We start from the raw sequence: 19113 nt of genomic DNA on the forward strand, positions 1-19113 counted from the left end.
TAGTGATTCAACTGAGACATTATTTGTAAGTAATCCAGTGTTACACCATGGAGTAGATAGCAGACATACTAAAATTATCCAAATCAAGTGCTGAAAATAATTTGCACCAGCTTAGCTATGCTAACTGCTTTGATGTTTGGGTTCCACATAAATTAAACAAAAACAAACAAAAAAATCTTTTTGACCATATTTCTGCATGCAATTCTCTACTTAAATGTAACCAAAATGTTCCATTTTTAAAAACAAATAGCAGGCAATAAAAGGTGGATACTGTACAATTATGTGGAATGGAAGAGATCATGGAGAAAGGGAAATGAACCACCACCAGCCTCACCAAAGGCTGGTCTTCATCCAAAGGTGATATTGTGTATACAGTGGGATTGGAAGGGAATCCTCTATGAACTCCTTCTGGAGAACCAAACAATTAATTCCAAGTACTACTCCCAGTTAGACCAACTGAAAGCAGCACTCAACAAAAAGCATCTGGAGTTAGTCAACTTTATGCATAATCTTCCATCAGGATATCATAAGACCACATGTCTCTTTGATAATCCAGCAAAAGCTATTACACTTTGGTTTGAAAGTTCTCATTCATTCCCTATATTCACCTCTTCAGATGTCTGTTCATTTTATTTTTTATAGTATTTTTTTTTAAATTATCTCTGTCATACATAAAGTAAACTGCAACAGACTGTACTTTTGGGGGGACAAAACAATTAAACATCATCCCTCCTTTCCAGTTGTCGCACAAAGAAACAAAGTCTGAGACTAAGATCCTTTTTCTTCCAGCACAGAATTATACTCACTTTTAAAAGCTGAATATAATGCACTAAAAGGTCAATACAAATACAAACAGGAACAGAATATGAGTTCATCCTTGAAGGACACTTGTTATGAATTTGCTACAAAGATGTTCCTTAGTTGCTGGTTTTCATATCATTCTTAGCCATTTGTGGGGTATTCAGATCACTAAAGTTAGAGTCTCTTGCACATTCAAAACAACTAATGTTTACAGATCTTCACAAGGCAAGTGGCACTGTATTAGGCAGTATAAGTGGCACCTGAAAATCAAAACACTATAGGTTGACACTTTCCCTACAGATTTAAGTTATAAACTCCACTACTGTTTTCTTTTTGGCATGTTTCTCACAATAAATGTCAAAGCTGAAATTCACCATAAAAGATATGAATAATGCCAAAAGTAATGAAACTGAATTTGCCTTTGGTCACCAAATAGATTGGAATAGTAATTCCAAGCACCTCAAAAACATCCAGTTACTGTTGATTACAAAGAAGTTAAGAAGGTGGAGGAATTCAACAGGGCACTGTGTTTCAATGGTGACAGCAGAGCAAGTTTGCAATGACATGCTATGAATTTTATGTTGGGGCACTGCAGTACACATAAGAATACTTGAAATATTTGTATTAAAGATCCCCCAAACAATACAGCTAAATCCCAGAAAAGAATGTTATGAATACTGTTTCTGCCTATTACATTAACCAGTGTTTTAAAAAAATAATCTAACATGGGAATTCTCTCCTAGTCACAGCCCCCCAAGCCCCTAAAAGGCCACAAAGCGCATTCATAAGGAGTTCTTAAGATAAAGCCATTGCACACAATGTATAGTTCCTGTATACTGAAATGAGTACCATACTGGAGTTTAATGGCATAAGCTTCATATACATGTATAGCAAGATCCATAAGCAAAGGTCTTTAATATTGTAGACTTACAGCAAATACCTTTATAAGGGTCATACATATAATACACTTACAGTATTAAAAGGTGCAGTTGAACTCAACAGCAAAATGTAAAAGCTATCTCCTGTTAACACACTTAATCTGAATTAACTTGCATCTTTTTTTTATGATTTACCATTCAAGAAATTAGGATGGAATAAATTCCTTATCCAAAGTAGTTTGTTCATTTATAAAACTATAAGTCAATTAGGATCCCTACCCACTCAATCAGGTAACAGAGGCCCTTCTTCTATGAATGTTTATGCTGCCCCGGATACTTAAAATGTTGTCTTAAAAAGAAAAGCTGCTTTTAAGGGCAAAGCCGAAAATTACCATTTTCTCTACTAAATAAATGCAATGTTTGCAGATCTTCCAGAAATAATCCAAAGGTTCAAATTCTTAAAATGGTAGATATCAGAGAAAGATTCAGAAGCAGAACATTTTTTTTTTCCACTTTAAGAAAATGATACCTAGGTATGATGTTCATTAGTAAGTCACTGAAAGACATTGCATTCATTCACATATCATTAGGTTAGAAAAGATAAGAGGATATGCTCAAGTTATTGAAATGGTCAAGAATCAACATTTTACAGGCTTATTCGGTCCCAAACTATCACCATTTGAGTTGATACATTAAACAATTTTAGTGTTCACATTGGGCCAAACATAAAGTACCCGTGAGCAGTAGAAACCGAAACATTTTAAAGCTAAAAGTAGCACAATATTTGGACACTACTTTATCTGTCAAAAACAGTGGCTACTAATACCAAACAATTAACTTTAAAATACAGTGCCAGATCCTCTCAAGGAAATGTAAATACTAGTATTGTTAGTTTCCAATTTTATGGGAACTATACAGAAGCCAGAAGTTAGAAATTCACGACTGTTAATACTTTCTTTGGATAGTTCTAGTATAGTATATAGTTACAGATGGCTTTGTCCAGAAGACTGGAAAAGTGCTCATGGAATAAACACTGTACTCTGGTTGCTGTAAATCAACAAAATGCCAATAGTATCCTGTGGACATGATAGAGAAAATGGCAATTTTGAGGAAAGAGTGCTTCTAAAGGCTTTTTCTTGGAGGCAGCCATGTTTGTTTGTTTGTTTTTTCACATTACTAAAAAGACTAAGTATTGTGGTTAGGATTACTTTAATTCCTACGACTAAACTTCCACTTAGGCTTAGTTCCATGTTCCCACACTATTTTCCTTCTGTCCACCATGCTGGCTTTGGTACTTCATGGTACAGTTTCTCTTTTGGTCTTCCCTCTTTATAGCACAGCAGTTTGGTGGTGCTGTCCATTGAGCAGGTAGACCACCAACTCATAGGTGGCCATCATAATGGCTGTGTTTGGAATCTGTCTCATCAGATGAGTTTTCAGACCACAGTAAAGAGACCCAGAGCCTTCTTCTTGAATAAGCAAAGATAATGTCTGAAAAAAGTATCTATATTTTGTTCCTTCTTCATACAGTCTTGTTCTCACAACTTCATGTGGATATGCTATACTTGTGGCACATGTTTTTGAGCTAGCATCATTTCCAGAAAATCTGACACTTCTTTATAGGCTCTTCTTCATTTTCCATTGTAGAAGCAATCTTATATTACAGTAGCTTTGCTTAATATTTTCATAAATGGCGAAATGGATAACAGTCTCTGATATACCAGCATATGAAGCAGACATTCTCCTATAAAATCCTCTAAGTCCATCTGTCTGATACACTTCAGGGACACACTGGAAAACACCCATTGGCTTTTCCCCACGGTTCCTTGCATCAAGCTGTAATCGAGTTTTTATAAGCCAAATGGTGTTGGTCGCTGTGATTGCGGTAAAACGAGGTTTTAAGTTAGTCCATCCAGGAAGTGACCTGAGGATGGGGAGTATTAGATTACATGATCTCACTCTTTTCTTGGAGAGAAATGTACAGTAAATGTCTGCCATTTCAGCTGAAATCATGTGTACCTGGGAAGAATCAGGATCAAATAAACAATTCAACTCTTCCTTGCGGTTTGAATAAGAAGCAAATTATATTGCTCTGGAAGGGGCCACCGCCACCAAATTGAGCCCTAATCTTCTAAACAGGGAACCGAGGCCCTTCTTTTTCTAACATCACCTTTAGACAATGGAGAGGTCCAAGAGACACTACTTCATTGACCCTGGCTCCGGTCGTGGTGCTCAGCTGAACTGCAGAGATACAAGGTGTCACAGAAGATGACTGCAGCCGTTTTCACAACTTCCAGCGGACATGTCAGAATGGCTCCCACTGCACCACCACATCCTCCGGCCAACAGGTGCACCAGCCTGTGCTTCTGTCTTCTCCTCTCTCCAGCGTGTCCTCCGACGCTGAGGCGGACGCGGATCTGGCCACCGGCGTATGCCGCAACTTCCGCTCGGACTGGAGCATCGGGCGCCCCAGAGACGGTGAGGGGCGCGGATGGAGACTCGGCTGCCGCCTGCCCGCAACGCTGCAGCCGCCGTCTCCCGCTCTGGCCCCGCACTCAGCACCCATGCTAGAAGGCTGTTTATTTTAGTATTTACAAAATCCTCTTGATGGAAAACATTTAAATTCCCTGGAAGACTGTAAAAGACACCTGGAAAAGTTCTTTACTTAAAAAGTTGAAACATGTATAATATCATGTATGAAACGAGTTGCCAGTCCAGGTTCGATGCAGGATACTGGATGCTTGGGGCTAGTGCACTGGGACGACCCAGAGGGATGGTATAGGGAGGGAGGAGGGAGGAGGGTTCAGGATGGGGAACATGTGTATACCTGTGGTGGATTCATTTTGATATATGGCAAAACCAATACAATATTGTAAAGTTAAAAAATTAAAATAAATAAAGAAAATTAGAAGGTAAAAGAAAAGAAAAGAAAATGTGTAACTGTTTCCATTTTTTCCCTATTTGCCATGAAATGATGGGATCAGATGCAGTGATCTTAGTTTTTAAATGGTGAACTTTAAGTCAGCTTTTTTGCTCTCCTCTTTCACCCTCATCAAGAGGCTCTTTAGTTCCTCTTCACTTTCTGACATTAGAGTGGTGCCTTCTGAATATGTGAGGTTGTTGATATTTCTCCTGGCAAACGTGATTCCACCTTGTGAGTCACCCAGCCTGGCATTTTATGTGAGGTACTCTGCATAGAAGTTAAATAAACAGGGTGACAATATATAGCCTTGCCATACTCTACCAATTTTGAACGAGTCATTTGTTCCATGTAAAGTTCTTACCATTGCTTCTTGAATTACATAGAAGTTTCTCAAGAGACAGAAAAGGTTGTATCATATTCCCACATCTTATTGTTGTGATCCACACAGTCAAAGGCTTTAATGCTGTAAATGAAGCAGATGCAGATTTTTTTTTTTTCTGGGATTCCCTTGCTTTTTTATGATCCAATGAAGGTTGACAATTTGATCTCTGGTTCCTCTGCCTTTTCTAAATCCAGCTCGTGCATTTAGAAATTCTCATGTCACATATTGCTAAAGCCTAGCTTGAATGATTTTGATCATAACCTTACTAGCATGGGAAATGAATATGATTGTAGGGTAGTTTGAACATTTTTTGGCACTGCCCTTTTTTGGAATTGGAATTAAAATTGATCTTTTCTAGTCCTGTGGCCACTTCTGACCACCACGGCATGCTGACAAATGCAAGTATTTTTGTCAATAAAGTGTTCATTATTATAGTAATTTATCATTAACAATTTTACTGAATCACATTGTTTTTACTTTCAGAGCCCATCTCCACCCAGAGTACTTTTATTTTTCCAACATTCCTCTGTCTCAGGACTATGGAGACTGGAAAAAATACAAGACAGATTTGTGACCCAAATTCTAGCTACCAGTCAGTCCATCTCTGATTTTCTATTCACAACTGAGTTGTCTTTTGAGAAATCACACATTAGGACTTGGCTTTGTTCTAATTTTGCACTGCTTTTTAGATATATCAAGAGAGAATCATTCTTCTTCTTTTTTTTTTTTTTAAACCACTGTGTGTTTCATTTATCCTTGAATTTAAAACAAAAGTAAAACATTTTTCAAAGATTTCATCTCAGTTCTGGGTAATAGGTAAAGATTCTGTAGATAGATACTTAATAGAGATTCCATTATCTCTCACTGGTATTCATTCTCGACAGTGGTGTGTCTATAAATATCTGATGACGCATTCTTGCCTCTTTTATTTCCTTCATTCTGTTCTTTTAGGAAAACAAAAACTTACCTTTTTTTTTTCTATATAAGTAGTAAATAGTCATATGGTGCAAGAAGGTGAAATAAATATTTGGAATTCAAGAAGAAAGCAATAATCAGTGGAAATTTACCTGTGCAACTTTCCTTTTTGGTACTAAATCCAAGTAAATTTGTTTTGCTGCTGTTGGTGAAGAAAAGAGAACATTACTATCTATTTACCATAGCATCATGTATGGGAACCATGAATGATTCTATAAGTCAGAAGTATTAGAAGTATATGTGTATCATCTGTATTATAAGTTTTGTATATATAGAGAGACTATACATATATATATTATATATATATCTGCCAGACTATATAGACTATATATATATATATAGTCTGCCAAAGCAGGAGACATAAAAGACACAGATTTGATCCCTGGGTCAGAAGATCCTCTAGAGGAGAGCATGACAAGCCACTCTAATATTTTTTCCTGAAGAACACCATGGACAGAGTAGCCTGGCAGGCTATGTAGGGTCTCATGAAGAGTCAGACACGACTAAAGTGACTTAGCATGCATGAACTCTTTGCACACAGATGACTTTGAAGTTCTACAAGATGCTTTCAATAGTATTTAAATGGGAAGATAGATTCCAGTTAATATCTGGTTTTCAGCCACCTGAGACCAAACTGAATTTTACTTGCAGAGAGGATTTTCAAGTTATATTCATTGCTGAGGATTTCAATTTTACTTTTTACTATACACTAGTCATTTGTGCTCCATGAACTTCAAATAATAAAAAGAACTATTATACATACTTTTTCCCATTATGTTAATTATTAGTTGCACATATTACCAAATCAAATTTCTTATTCTCAGACCCAGAGTTTTACTCTTTCTACAAAATCCAAGCTAAAGGTCATTTTTACAGAGCCTTTCTACAGCTGGGTAGGGTAAGTAAAATTATTAACTTTGTAGCAATAATGCTTAACCTTTCATTGCTCTTGTGGATTCTACATTTTATTATATGAATTATCTGCTGCTGCAAAACAAAATAACATAAGATATGACCACTTAAAACAAACATTCATTATCTCACAGTTTCTGTGGTGTAGGACTTAGTTTAAACCTCTATTTAAAGATTTTTCATCATGTTGGATTCAAACTTTCAGCCAGGATTTTAGTCTCATCTGAAGAGTGAATTGGTAGAGAGGACGTTTTCCCAACATGCTAGCTGGCTTCTTTCAGAGTGAGCCAGTAAGAGGGTAAGAAAGTGCACCCAGGATAAATGCTACATTAGTTTTGTAACTTCATCTCTATCATAAGTGACAATCCATCACTTTCATGCATCTTATTCTTTTAGGAGTCACTATATTCAGGCCTTTTCATACTGTTCATGGGGTTCTCAAGGCAAGAATACTAAAGTGGTTTGTCATTCCCTTCTCCAGAAGCTGAGCGCTAAAGAATTGATGCTTTTGAACTGTGGTGTTGGAGAAAACTCTTGAGAGTCCCTTGGACAGCAAGGAGACCCAACCAGTCCATCCTAAAGGAAATCAGTCCTGAATATTCATTGGAAGGACTGATGCTGAAGCTGAAATGCCAATAGTTTGGCCACCTGATGTGAAGAACTGACTAATTGGAAAAAGTCCTGATGCTGGGAAAGATTGAAGGGTGGGGGGAGAAGGGGATGACAGAGAATGAGATGGTTGGGTGGCATCACTGACTCTACGGACATGAGTTTGAGTAAACTCCGGGAGTTGGTGATGGATGGGGAGACCTGGCATGCTTCAGTCCATGGGGTTGCAAAGAGTCGGACATGACTGAGTGACTAAACTGAACTGAACTGATATTCAGGCCATATTGAATTAGAGAGAATTGTACAAAGTCATCAATACCAGGTAGGGACATGAGTGACGACCACATTAGAGGCTGTCAATGACATCTGGGAAAATGGGAAACATGCTTGTATTATATACAAGATATCTCTAAACTGTAGCATTTAGTTTGAAATCTAAAGTTATTAAAGTAAAATGTAACTGAATTGAATTTAATTAAGGATAATTCAAATATAATAAGATGAAACTGGATAGTATCACATGGTTCAATAATTGGAAGTTATAAAATTTCTTAACTCATGCCTAAATTACCATTGTTATTCAGTCACTAAGTCATATCCAACTCTGGGATGCCATGGACTGCAGCATGTCAGCCTTCTCTGTACTTCACTATCTCCTGGAGTTTACTTAAACTCATGTACATTGAGTCAGTCATGCTTTATAACTAACCATCTTACCCTCTCCCACCCTTTTCTCCTTTTTGCCTTTAATTTTCACCAGTATCAGGGTCTTTTCCAATGAACTGGCTCTCTGCATCAGATGGCCAAAATATTGGAGCTTCAGCTTCAGTATCAGTCCTTACAATGAATATTCAGTGTTGATTTCCTTTAAGATGGACTGATTTGATCTCCTTGCTGTCCAAGGGACTCTCAAGAATCTTCTCCAGAACCAGAATTCAAAAGCATCAATTTTTTTTTAGCACTCAGCCTTCTTTATGATCCAACTCTCACATCTGTACATGACTACTGGAAAAAAAAAACATAGCTTTGACTCGATGGACATTTGTCAGCAGGGTGATGTCTCTGCTTTTTAATATGCTTTCCTTCTAAGGAGCAAGCATCTTTTAATTTCATGGAAACTATCAAATAGAACAGATATGACACCTCTTGGAGAAAGTAACAGTAATACAACACAATCAAAACACTGCTAAAGGAAGTTAACATGTTTTGATTATGCCAACTAAGTTACATATTGTTTTCTACCTATTTTTTCTCCTTTACTTCACTTTTCCCCAAAGTTTAGTGATATTACCAAGTGTATAAATGCTTGAAACAAATACTAAGTAAATTAATCAATCAACAATTATTTCATAGGAAAATTTTATGGATATCATAAAAATGATGATTTTCTCCCAAGTATTGGCTTTATATAACTGTGTGATTTGATAATTATATCTTCTTGCAAAATTGAACACTTATCATTATGTGATATTCCTCCATCACATGTAATCTTCTTTATTACAAAACTAGCTTTGTCTGACATTAATATAGTTATACCAAATTTCATTTGGTTGGTAATTGCGTATGTTTCTCCATCTACTTTACTTTTAAGTTATCTGAGTCAATATTCACAGTGAGTTTCTTGTAGATCTTTCAGTATTACTTTTACTTTTTAAATCCAGCCTAAATTTCTCTATCTTCTAACTAGTGTGTTTAGATCATTTATATTTAAAGTAACTATGGTGACTGCAGCCATGAAATTAAAAGATGCTTACTCCTTGGAAGAAAAGTTATGACCAACCTAGATAGCATATTGAAAAGTGGAGATATTATTTTGCCAACAAAGGTCCATCTAGTCAAGGCTATAGTTTTTCCTGTGGTCATGTATGGATGTGAGAGTTGGACTGTGAAGAAAACTGAGCACCAAAGAATTGATGTTTTTGAACTGTGGTGTTGGAGAAAACTCTTGAGAGTCCCTTGGACTGCAAGGGGATCCAACCAGTCCATTCTGAAGGAGATCAGCCCTGGGATTTCTTTGGAAGGAATGATGCTAAAGCTGAAACTCCAGTACTTTGGCCACCTCATGCAAAGAGTTGACTCATTGGAAAGGACTCTGATGCTGGGAGGGATTGGGGGCAGGAGGAGAAGGGGACGACAGAGGATGAGATGGGCTCCAAAACTCTTGAGAGTCCTGTGGACTGCAAGGAGATCAAATCAGTCCATCCTAAAGGAAATCAGTCCTGAATATTCATTGAAAGGACTGATGCTGAAGCTGAAGCTCCAGTACTTTGGTCACCTGATACAAAGAACTGACTCACTGAAAAAGACCCTGATTTTGGGAAAGATGAAGGCAGGAGGAGAATGGGACAACAGAGGATGAGATGGTTGCATGGCATCACTAACTAGATGGAAGTGAGTTTGAGCAAACTCCGGGAGTTGGTGATGGACAGGTAAGCTTAATGTGTTGCAGTCCATGAAGTTCCAAAGAGTCGACTGAACTGAGTCGACTGAGTCCCAGCTGAGCAACTGAACTGAACGAAACTGAAATACGGCCAATAACTAAAGATAGTAGACGTCTATGAGCCTGTTACCAAAAATCTTGTTGCCAAGACAAGATAAATAAAATAGCTAGAATTTATTTCAAATGTTTATTTACAAGTAGACAGACTCATCATTATGCAATCTCTTTTTGTGAATTCATTACATACAAAGTGTGCTTCAGTCAGATATGATAAATCTAATATCAGTGTGAGCTAAAGGTCTATGTCATATGATGAATCCCCAAATAAGAGACAGGACACAGAAGTTGAGTAACAATCCAGAGAATCACTTGGGAAAGCATTTGTTTATGGGTTCATCTGATTATAATATAACATTTAGGCAAACTTGGAAGTTTCTCTACCATCTAGCTAGATCACCCACACATATTGCCACATACTTCATCAATTTTCTCCTATCAATTTTAATTTAAAACTTTTTAAATTATTATGGTACGATAACACATTTCAAGAGACTTTGAAAATACATAACAAAGTTATATGTAGTTCCACTATATATTACTATTATTATTTTTAAATTGATAAAGATTTTAGTTGTAGTTTCAATATTATACTCTCAAAAATTAATAGAATGAATAGACAGAAAAGTAGAAGGATACAATAGACCTGAAAAAGGCTACAAACCAATTAAACATAATTAAGATTTATACAATTTTCACACAACAGCAAAATATAAATTCTATTCAAGTTCCCATAAACTGTAAAGCTATAGACACTGGAACATATTCAGGAACATAAAACAAGGTGCAAAAAATTCACTGTCTAAATATTTTGAAATTATATAAAGTCTGCTCTCCTCCACTATGGAATTATGTTATAAATTAATATCAAAATGTACTGAAAATTACCCACATATTTTAAGTGCAATGTGACAATAACCAAGAGAGATCTTTGACTTAATCATTGAAAGCTTGAGTAAACTTAAAAGACTGAAAAAACTCAGAGTGATTGGAGAGAAGAAAGTATTGAAATGAGATTTTAGTATCAAAATGAGAAATGAATATCAAAATAAGAAATTAATATCAAAGATAATTTGGAGGACAAACAATACCAGGGCATTTATGTTTTTCAAAATATTCCAATATAATTCTAATGTGCATCAAGATTTTTAAAAGTGATTACAAGTTTTTCTATTAAATGGTAATTTTCATGATACAGAATTCCATTATTTTCTGTTGGCCAATCATGATATAGAGGTGTTAAAAATAGTTATATAATCACAATGGTAAAAGATGTTTATCAGTTTTCACAATCAATAGTGAGACATAAAATAAAAGATACAATTGAAAGTCATAATGTAAACATGATTATCCTAACAATAAAAGGAACTCACATAGAGTTTTAGGGATTAAGTAGAGTGATGTGGTAAGTGGGGTGCCTATATGTACAAGTTCTCATCTGCCAAGCCAATCTGTATTGGTGCACTTAACCTATTTACATTTAAGGTAATTATCAATATGCATGATTCTAATACCATTTTCTTAATTCTTTTTGGTTTATTTTATGTGAGATTTTTCTTTCCTTTTCTTCTGCTTCCTGCCTAGAAAAATCCCTTTAGCATATCTTGTAAAGCTGATTTGATGGTGCTGAATTTTGCTTGTCTGTATAGCATTTGATTTTTTCCATCAAATCTGAATGAGAGTCTTGGTAGGTAGAACATTCTCGGTTGTAATTTCCTTCCTTTCATCATTTTAAACACATCATGCCATTCCTTTCCAGTTTGTAGAGTACCTGTTGGGAAATCAGCTAATAACCTTATGGGAGTTCCCTTATATGTTATTTCCCATTTCTCCCCTGTTGCTTTGAATATTTTATCTTTGTCTTTAATTTTTGCCAATTTGATTACTATGTGTCTTGGAGTGTTCCTCCTTGGGTTTATCCTTTCCGGGACTTTTAGAAACTTCTTTGAGCTTCCTGAATGTTCTTGACTATTTCATCAACCTATTTCTTGTTAGGGAGGTTTTAAGCTACTTTCTCTCCCTCTTCTCCTTGTCAGTTCAGTTCAGTTCAGCTCAGTCATGTCTGACTCCTTGTGACACCATGGATAGCAGCATGCCAGGCTTCCCTATCCATCACCAATTCCGGAGTTTTACTCAAACTCATGTCTATAGAGTCAGTGATGCCATCCAACCATCTCATCCTTTGTTGTCCCCTTTTCCTCCCACCTTCAGTTTTTCCCAGCATCAGGGTCTTTTCCAATGAGTCAGTTCTTCACATCAGATGGCCAAAGTATTGCAGTTTCAGCTTCAGCATTAGTCCTTCCAATGAATATTCAAGACTGATTTCCTTTAGGATGAATTGGTTGGATCTCCTTGCAGTCCAAGGGATTCTCAAGACTCTTCTCCAACACCACAGTTCAAAACCATCAATTCTTTGCCTCTCAGCTTTCTTTATAGTCTAGCTCTCACATCCATACATGACTACTGGATAAACCATAGCTTTGATTACACAGACATTTGTTGGCAAAGTAATGTCTCTGCTTTTTAATATGCTGTCTAGGTTGGTCATAGATTTTCTTCCAAGGAGCAAGCATCTTTTAATTTCATGACTGCAATCACCATGTGCTTTGATTTTGGAGCCCAAGAAAATAAAGTCTGTCGCTGTTTCCATTGTTTCCCCATCTATTTGCGATGAAGTGATGGGACCACTGGAGAAGGAAATGGCAACCCACTCCAGTATTCTTGCCTGGAGATTCCCGTGGACAGGGGATCCTGGTGGGCTACAGCCCATGGGGTCGCACAGAGTCAGGCATGGCTGAAACGACTTAGCAGCAGCAGCAGCAGCAGATGGAACCAGATGCCATGATCTTAGTTTTCTGAATGTTGAATTTTAAGCCAACTTTTACACTCTCCTCTTTCACTTTCATCAAGAGGCTCTTTAGTTCTTCTTTGCTTTCTGCCATAAGGGTGGTGTCATCTGCATATCTGAGGTTATTGATATTTCACCCAGTTAAATAAGCAGGGTGACAATATGCAACTTTGAAGTACTCCTCTCCTAATTTGGAACCAGTCTGTTGTTTCATGTCCGGTTCTAACTGTTGCTTCTTGACTTGCATACAGATTTCTCAGGAGGCAGGTCAATTGGTCTGGTATTCCCATCTCTCTAAGAATTTCCACAGTTTATTGTGATCCACACCATCAAAGGCTTTGGTGTAGTCAATAAAGCAGAATTAGATTGTTTTCTGGAACTCTCTTGCTTTTTAAATGATCCAATGGATGTTGGCAATTTGATCTTTGGTTCCTCTCATTCAGGGACTCTCAAAATGCAAGTGTTGGTGAATTTAATGTTGTCCCAAAGGTTTCTTTCTTTATTGTTTTTTCCATTTTTTCCCTATATTTTGTTTTGCAGTAGTGATTTCCACAACTATGTCTTCCAGATCACTTTTCTATTCTTTTCCTCAGTTATTTTGATATTGATTTCTTTTAGTATATCATTAATTTCTGTTTGTTTTTTCTTTATTTCTTCTAGGCCTTACGTGAAGAAGTGAAGTGAAGTTGCTCAGTGATGTCCGACTCTTTGCAACCCCATGGACTGTAGTCTACAAGGCTGCTCTGTCCATGGAATTTTCCAGGCAAGAGTACTGGAGTGGGTTGTCATTTCCTTCTCCAGGGGATTTTCCTGACCCAGGGATCGAACCCAGGTCTCCCATATTGCAGGCAGACAATGTATCGTCTGAGCCACCAGGGAAGCAAACTTTTATTGCATCTTCTCCCTTCTTTTTCAGAGATCTTGGATTATCTTCACTATCATTATTTTGAAATGTTTTCTGGAAGGTTGCCTATCTCCACTTCACTTGATTGTTTGTCTGGGGTTTTTTATTGTGCCTTCACTTGGGACAGAACCTTCTGCCTCTTCATTCTGGTTAACTTTCTGTGATGTGATTTTCATTCTAGTGCTATGGTATTGTAGCTCTTGCTTCTTCTGTATGCCCTCAGTGGATGAAGCTAAGAGGTTTGTGTAAGCTTCTGGATGGGAGGAAGAAACTGGTGGTGGGAAAAACTGAGTCTTGCTCTAGTAGGTAGGACTGTGTTCAGTAAAATTTAATGCAATTGTCTGGAGATGGGTGGGATTGTGCTCCCTCCCTCTTAGCTGTTTGGCCTGAGGTGATCCAGCTCAATGGTAAGGCTAATGGCAATTCCAAGAGGGCCTATGCTTAGGGGCATCTACCAGTACTGATGCCTCCAGTGTCCCTGTCCACAGAGCAAGCCACACTGCTGACCCATGCTTCTGGAGACCTTCCAACATTATCAGGTAAGTCTAGTTTAGTCTGCTGTGGGGTCACTGTCTTTTTCTCTTGGTCCTGGTACCAACCAGATTTTGTTTGTGTCCTCCACAAATGGAGTCTGTGTTTCCCCCTGTCCTGAGGAAGTTCTGTAATCAAATCTTGCTGGCCTTCAAAGTCAGGTTCACTGAGGATTCTTAGTTCCTTTGCTGGATCCCCAGGCTGGGAAGACTTATGGGCTCAGAACCTTCACAATAGTGAAGCTTTTTTGGTACTATTTATTTGTGGGAGCTTCTTTGGTACTATTCTCCAGCTAGTGGGTCACCCACATGGTGAGTATGGGATTTGATTTTATCATGATTGTGCCCCTACCATTTCCATTGCAGTCACTCCTTTTTGTCTTTTATGGTGGGCTCAAGCATTCTCCTGTTAATGGTTGTTCAACAGCTGGTTGTGATTTTGGTGTTCTCACAGGAGGGATGAATGCATGTCCTTCCACTCCACCACTTTGAACCAGTCTCTGTATCTTTATATCTCTCTATCATTTTTAATTTTAACTAACAAAACTTATGGAGAACCTCTAGATGATAATATATGAAGGTCATGGAATTCTCCTTTCCATGGTAGATGTTTTATTAAAATGCTGCCTAATATTCCTGGAATGTGGATTTCTAATTGTGATAATTTAAGTATTAACAAGTTGCTTCTAATATATAAATTCAAGTCAATTTATATACATCTGTTCATCTCACTATTTATGTTGCAAGTGTTAAAAGTAAATTTACCAAAACATCAGTCCTCAATGTAGATGGCAACTCTTGCAGAATCTTTCTAAGACTTCTCTATTAAATTGTGGGACTGTTATGTTTGCATTAGGTGGAAATTGATAAGATTATAAGAATATAATCAATGAGAAACTGTAGATATGATCAATCCAGATGCTTTCACTGTAAGACATTTTCTTTTCCATAGAAATTCTGGAGATGATGATTTCTAATATGCCCATCCTGATGTCTATCTATCCTTAAATTCTTTCACAAATGGGATGGTGAGCTAAAAGATGGTTTTACCATTTATTCTGATACATATAATGTTGGGATAAAATGTTATCAAATTGGTTGTTTGTAGAGTGATCATATAATTCATTGTCTAATTCCCAACACTTAAGAATGAATGGAAAATATTATAAGCATAATGCCAAGATAACAGGTGTAAATGTAAATTCCAAGCAAAATTTTGATGTCACCTTCCCAAGAGTTTTATGTATGTCACCTGCCAATGCAGGAGATGCAGGAGACCTGGTTTGATCACTGGGTCAGGATGATCCCCTGGAGAAGGGAATGGACACTCCAATATTCTTGCCTGGAGAATTCCATGGAAGACTACAGTCCACAGGATTGCAAAGAGTCAGACATAACTGAACAACTTTCACTTCATTTCACTTAATAGGACCTATGTAAATTCTCTCCAAACTAAATAGATGTGCCATCAGAAGAGACCTATTGTAAAGCTATGATCAATATTAAATCTATATAACAATATCAAAAAGCACAGAGTCGTACATGCAATAAAATGCTACACTGAATTCTATTATAGCTAGCCATTTTAATTTAAAACTGTTAGAATTAATTTCATATTTGAAAATATTTACCAATCTATGTTTCATAGTCCTGAAAGACTTGTTCATGAAAGACAAAACTTGAGGTAGGAAAACTTCATAAATCTTGGTGGCATTTTTATAAGCTAATTATTTTTTTCAGAGGATGAGTGTTTGTATATGACAATGTACTAATGATAGTTGTTCTATCTATGCTGTTAATTTCCAAATATTAGTAATCTTAAATATCCCTAAAATGTCTTTCAATTTTTTATTGAGTTATAATTAACTACTATTGTATATTAGCTTCAATATAACATAGTGATTTGACATTTTTATACATTATAAAAGAATCACTGTGATAAGACCAGTTGCCATCCATCACAATACATAGCTGTTACAATATTACGAATGATAGTCTCTATGTGTACACTATATTCCCATGATTATTTATTTTACAGTTGGAAAAATTTCTCACTTTTTCATCTATCCCCCCACACTCTTCTCTTCTGGCAGCCACCTGTTTGTTCTCTGTTCTGTATCTGTGAGTCTGTTTATGATTCATTCATTTATTTTGTTTTTAGTTTTTCCATGTAAGTGAAATGTTGCGTTATTTCTTTTATTTTGTTTGATTTATCTCACTTATCGTTATATGCAATAGGTCCATTCGAATTTCCATAAATATATTTTATCATTTTTATAGCTAAGTAATATCCCATATTGTTGTTAAAGTGCTGCACTTAATATGCCCACATATTTGGAAAACCCTGCAGTGGCCATAGGGCTGGAAAAGGTCAGTTTTCATTACAATCCCAAAGAAATGCAATGACAAAGAATGTGCAAACTACCACACAATTTTACTCATTTCACACACTAGAAAAATAATGCTCAAAATTCTCCAAGTGGCTTCAACAGTAGTGAACTGAGAACTTCTAGATGTTCAAGAAAGATTTAGAAAAGGCAGAGGAACCAGAGAGCAAATTGCCAACATCTGTTGGATAACTGAAAAAACACTCCAGAAAAACATCTACTTCTGCTTCATGGACTATTATAAAGTCTTTGACTGTGTGGATCACAACAAACTGTGGAAAATTCTTAAAGAGATGGGGATATCAGACCAGCTTACCTGCCTCCTGAAAAATCTATAAGAAGGTCGAGAAGCAACAGTTAGAAATGGGCATGGAACAATGGACTGGTTCCAAAATAGGGAAGGAGTACATCAAGGCTATATATTGTCACTCTTCTTATTTAACAAATATGTGGAGTGCATCATGTGAAATGCTAGGCTGGATGAAACACAAGCTCTGGAATCAAGACTGTCAGGAGAAGTATCAACAATATCTGATACCATCCTTATGGCAGAAAGTAGAATGGAAGTAAAGAGCCACTTGATGAAGATGAAAGAGGAGAGTGAAAAAACTGCCTTAAAACCAACTTTCAAAAAATGAAGATCATGGCATCCTGTCCCATCACTTCATAGCAAACAGATGGAGAAACAATGGAAACAGTGATGGAATTTATTTTCTTGGGCTCCAAAATCACTGCTGATGGTGACTGAAGCCATGAATTTAAAAGACACTTGCTCCTGGGAAGAAAAGCTATGGCAAACCTAGGCAGCGTATTAAAAAGCAGAGACGTTAATCTTTGCCTATAAAGGTCCATGAAACCAAAGCTACATTTTTTCCAGTAGCCATGTATGGTTGTAAGAGTTGGACCATAAAGAAGTCTGAGCACCGATTCAGAATCAATTTCAAAAGAACTGATGCTTTTGAACTGTGATGTTGAAGAAGATTCTTGAGAGTCCTGTGGACTGTAAGATCAAATCAGTCAATCCTAAAGGAAATCAGTCCTAAATATTCATTGGTAGGACTGATGTTGAAGCTGAAGCTTCAATACTTTGGCCAACTAATGTGAAGAGCCGACTCATTAGAAAAGACCATGATGCTGGGAAAGATTGAGGGCAGGAGGAGAAGGGGATGATAGAGGATGAGACAGTTGGATGGCATCACTGACTCATTGGACATGAGTTTGAGAAAGCTTTAGGAGACAGGGGAGCCTAGCATGCCACAGTCCATGGGGTCGCAAAGAGTTGGATATGACTGAGCAACTGAACAACAATAATATCTCATCAGTTCACTCACTCAGTCGTGTCCAACTCTTTGCAACCCCATGAATTGCAGCACACCAGGCCTCCCTGTCCATCACCAACTCCTGGAGTTCACTCAGACTCATGTCTATCGAGTCAGTGATGCCATCCAGCCATCTCATCCTCTGTCGTCCCCTTCTCCTCCTGCCCCCAAACCCTCCCAGCATCAGAGTCTTTTCCAATGAGTCAACTCTTCGCATGGGGTGGCCAAAGGACGGGAGTTTCAGCTTTATCATCATTCGTTCCAAAGAAATCCCAGGGCTGATCTCCTTCAGAATGGACTGGTTGGATCTCCTTGCAGTATAAGGGACTCTCAAGAGTCTTCTCCAACACCACAGTTCAAAAGCATCAATTCTTTGGTGCTCAGCTTTCTTCAAAGTCCAACTCTCACATCCATACATGACCACTGGAAAAACCATAGCCTTGACTAGACAGACTTTGGTTGGCAAAGTGATGTCTCTGCTTTTGAATATGCTATCTAGGTTGGTCATAACTTTCCTTCCAAGGAGTAAGCGTCTTTTAATTTCATGGCTGAAGTAACCATCTTTAGTGATTTTTGAGCCCCCAAAAATAAAGTCTGACACTGTTTCCACCGTTTCCCCATCTATTTCACATGAAGTGTTGGGACCAGATGCCATGATCTTCGTTTTCTGAATGCTGAGCTTTAAGCCAACTTTTTTTACTCTCCACTTTCACTTTCATCAAGAGGCTTTTGAGTTCCTCTTCACTTTCTGCCATAAGGGTGTGTCATCTGCATATCTGAGGTTATTGAGATTCCAATTGGAATCCAATCAAGATTCCAATCTTGATTCCAGCTTGTGTTTCTTCCGGTCCAGTGTTTCTCATGATGTACTCTGCATATAAGTTAAATAAGCAGGGTGACAATATACAGCCTTGACGTACTCCTTTTCCTATTTGGACAAGTCTGTTCCATGTCCAGTTCTAACTGTTGCTTCCTGACCTGCATACAGATTTCTCAAGAGGCAGGTCAGGTGGTCTGGTATTCCCATCTCTTTCAGAATTTTCCAGTTTATTGTGATCCACACAGTCAAAGGCTTTGGCATAGTCAATAAAGCAGAAATAGATGTTTTTCTGGAACTCTCTTGCTTTTTCCATGATCCAGCAGTTTTC

At 37.4% G+C, this 19113-nt stretch overlaps 1 pseudogene; it reads right to left on the bottom strand.

Moving 5' to 3' along the window:
* Positions 1 to 3008: 3008 nt before the first annotated feature.
* LOC104994843 overlaps positions 3009 to 19113 on the bottom strand; it is a 183358-nt pseudogene continuing 167253 nt past the window's right edge.

This window comes from Bison bison, unplaced genomic scaffold (assembly GCF_000754665.1).
Source record: "Bison bison bison isolate TAMUID 2011002044 unplaced genomic scaffold, Bison_UMD1.0 scf7180017864268, whole genome shotgun sequence".
In the NCBI taxonomy this organism is placed as follows: domain Eukaryota; kingdom Metazoa; phylum Chordata; class Mammalia; order Artiodactyla; family Bovidae; genus Bison; species Bison bison.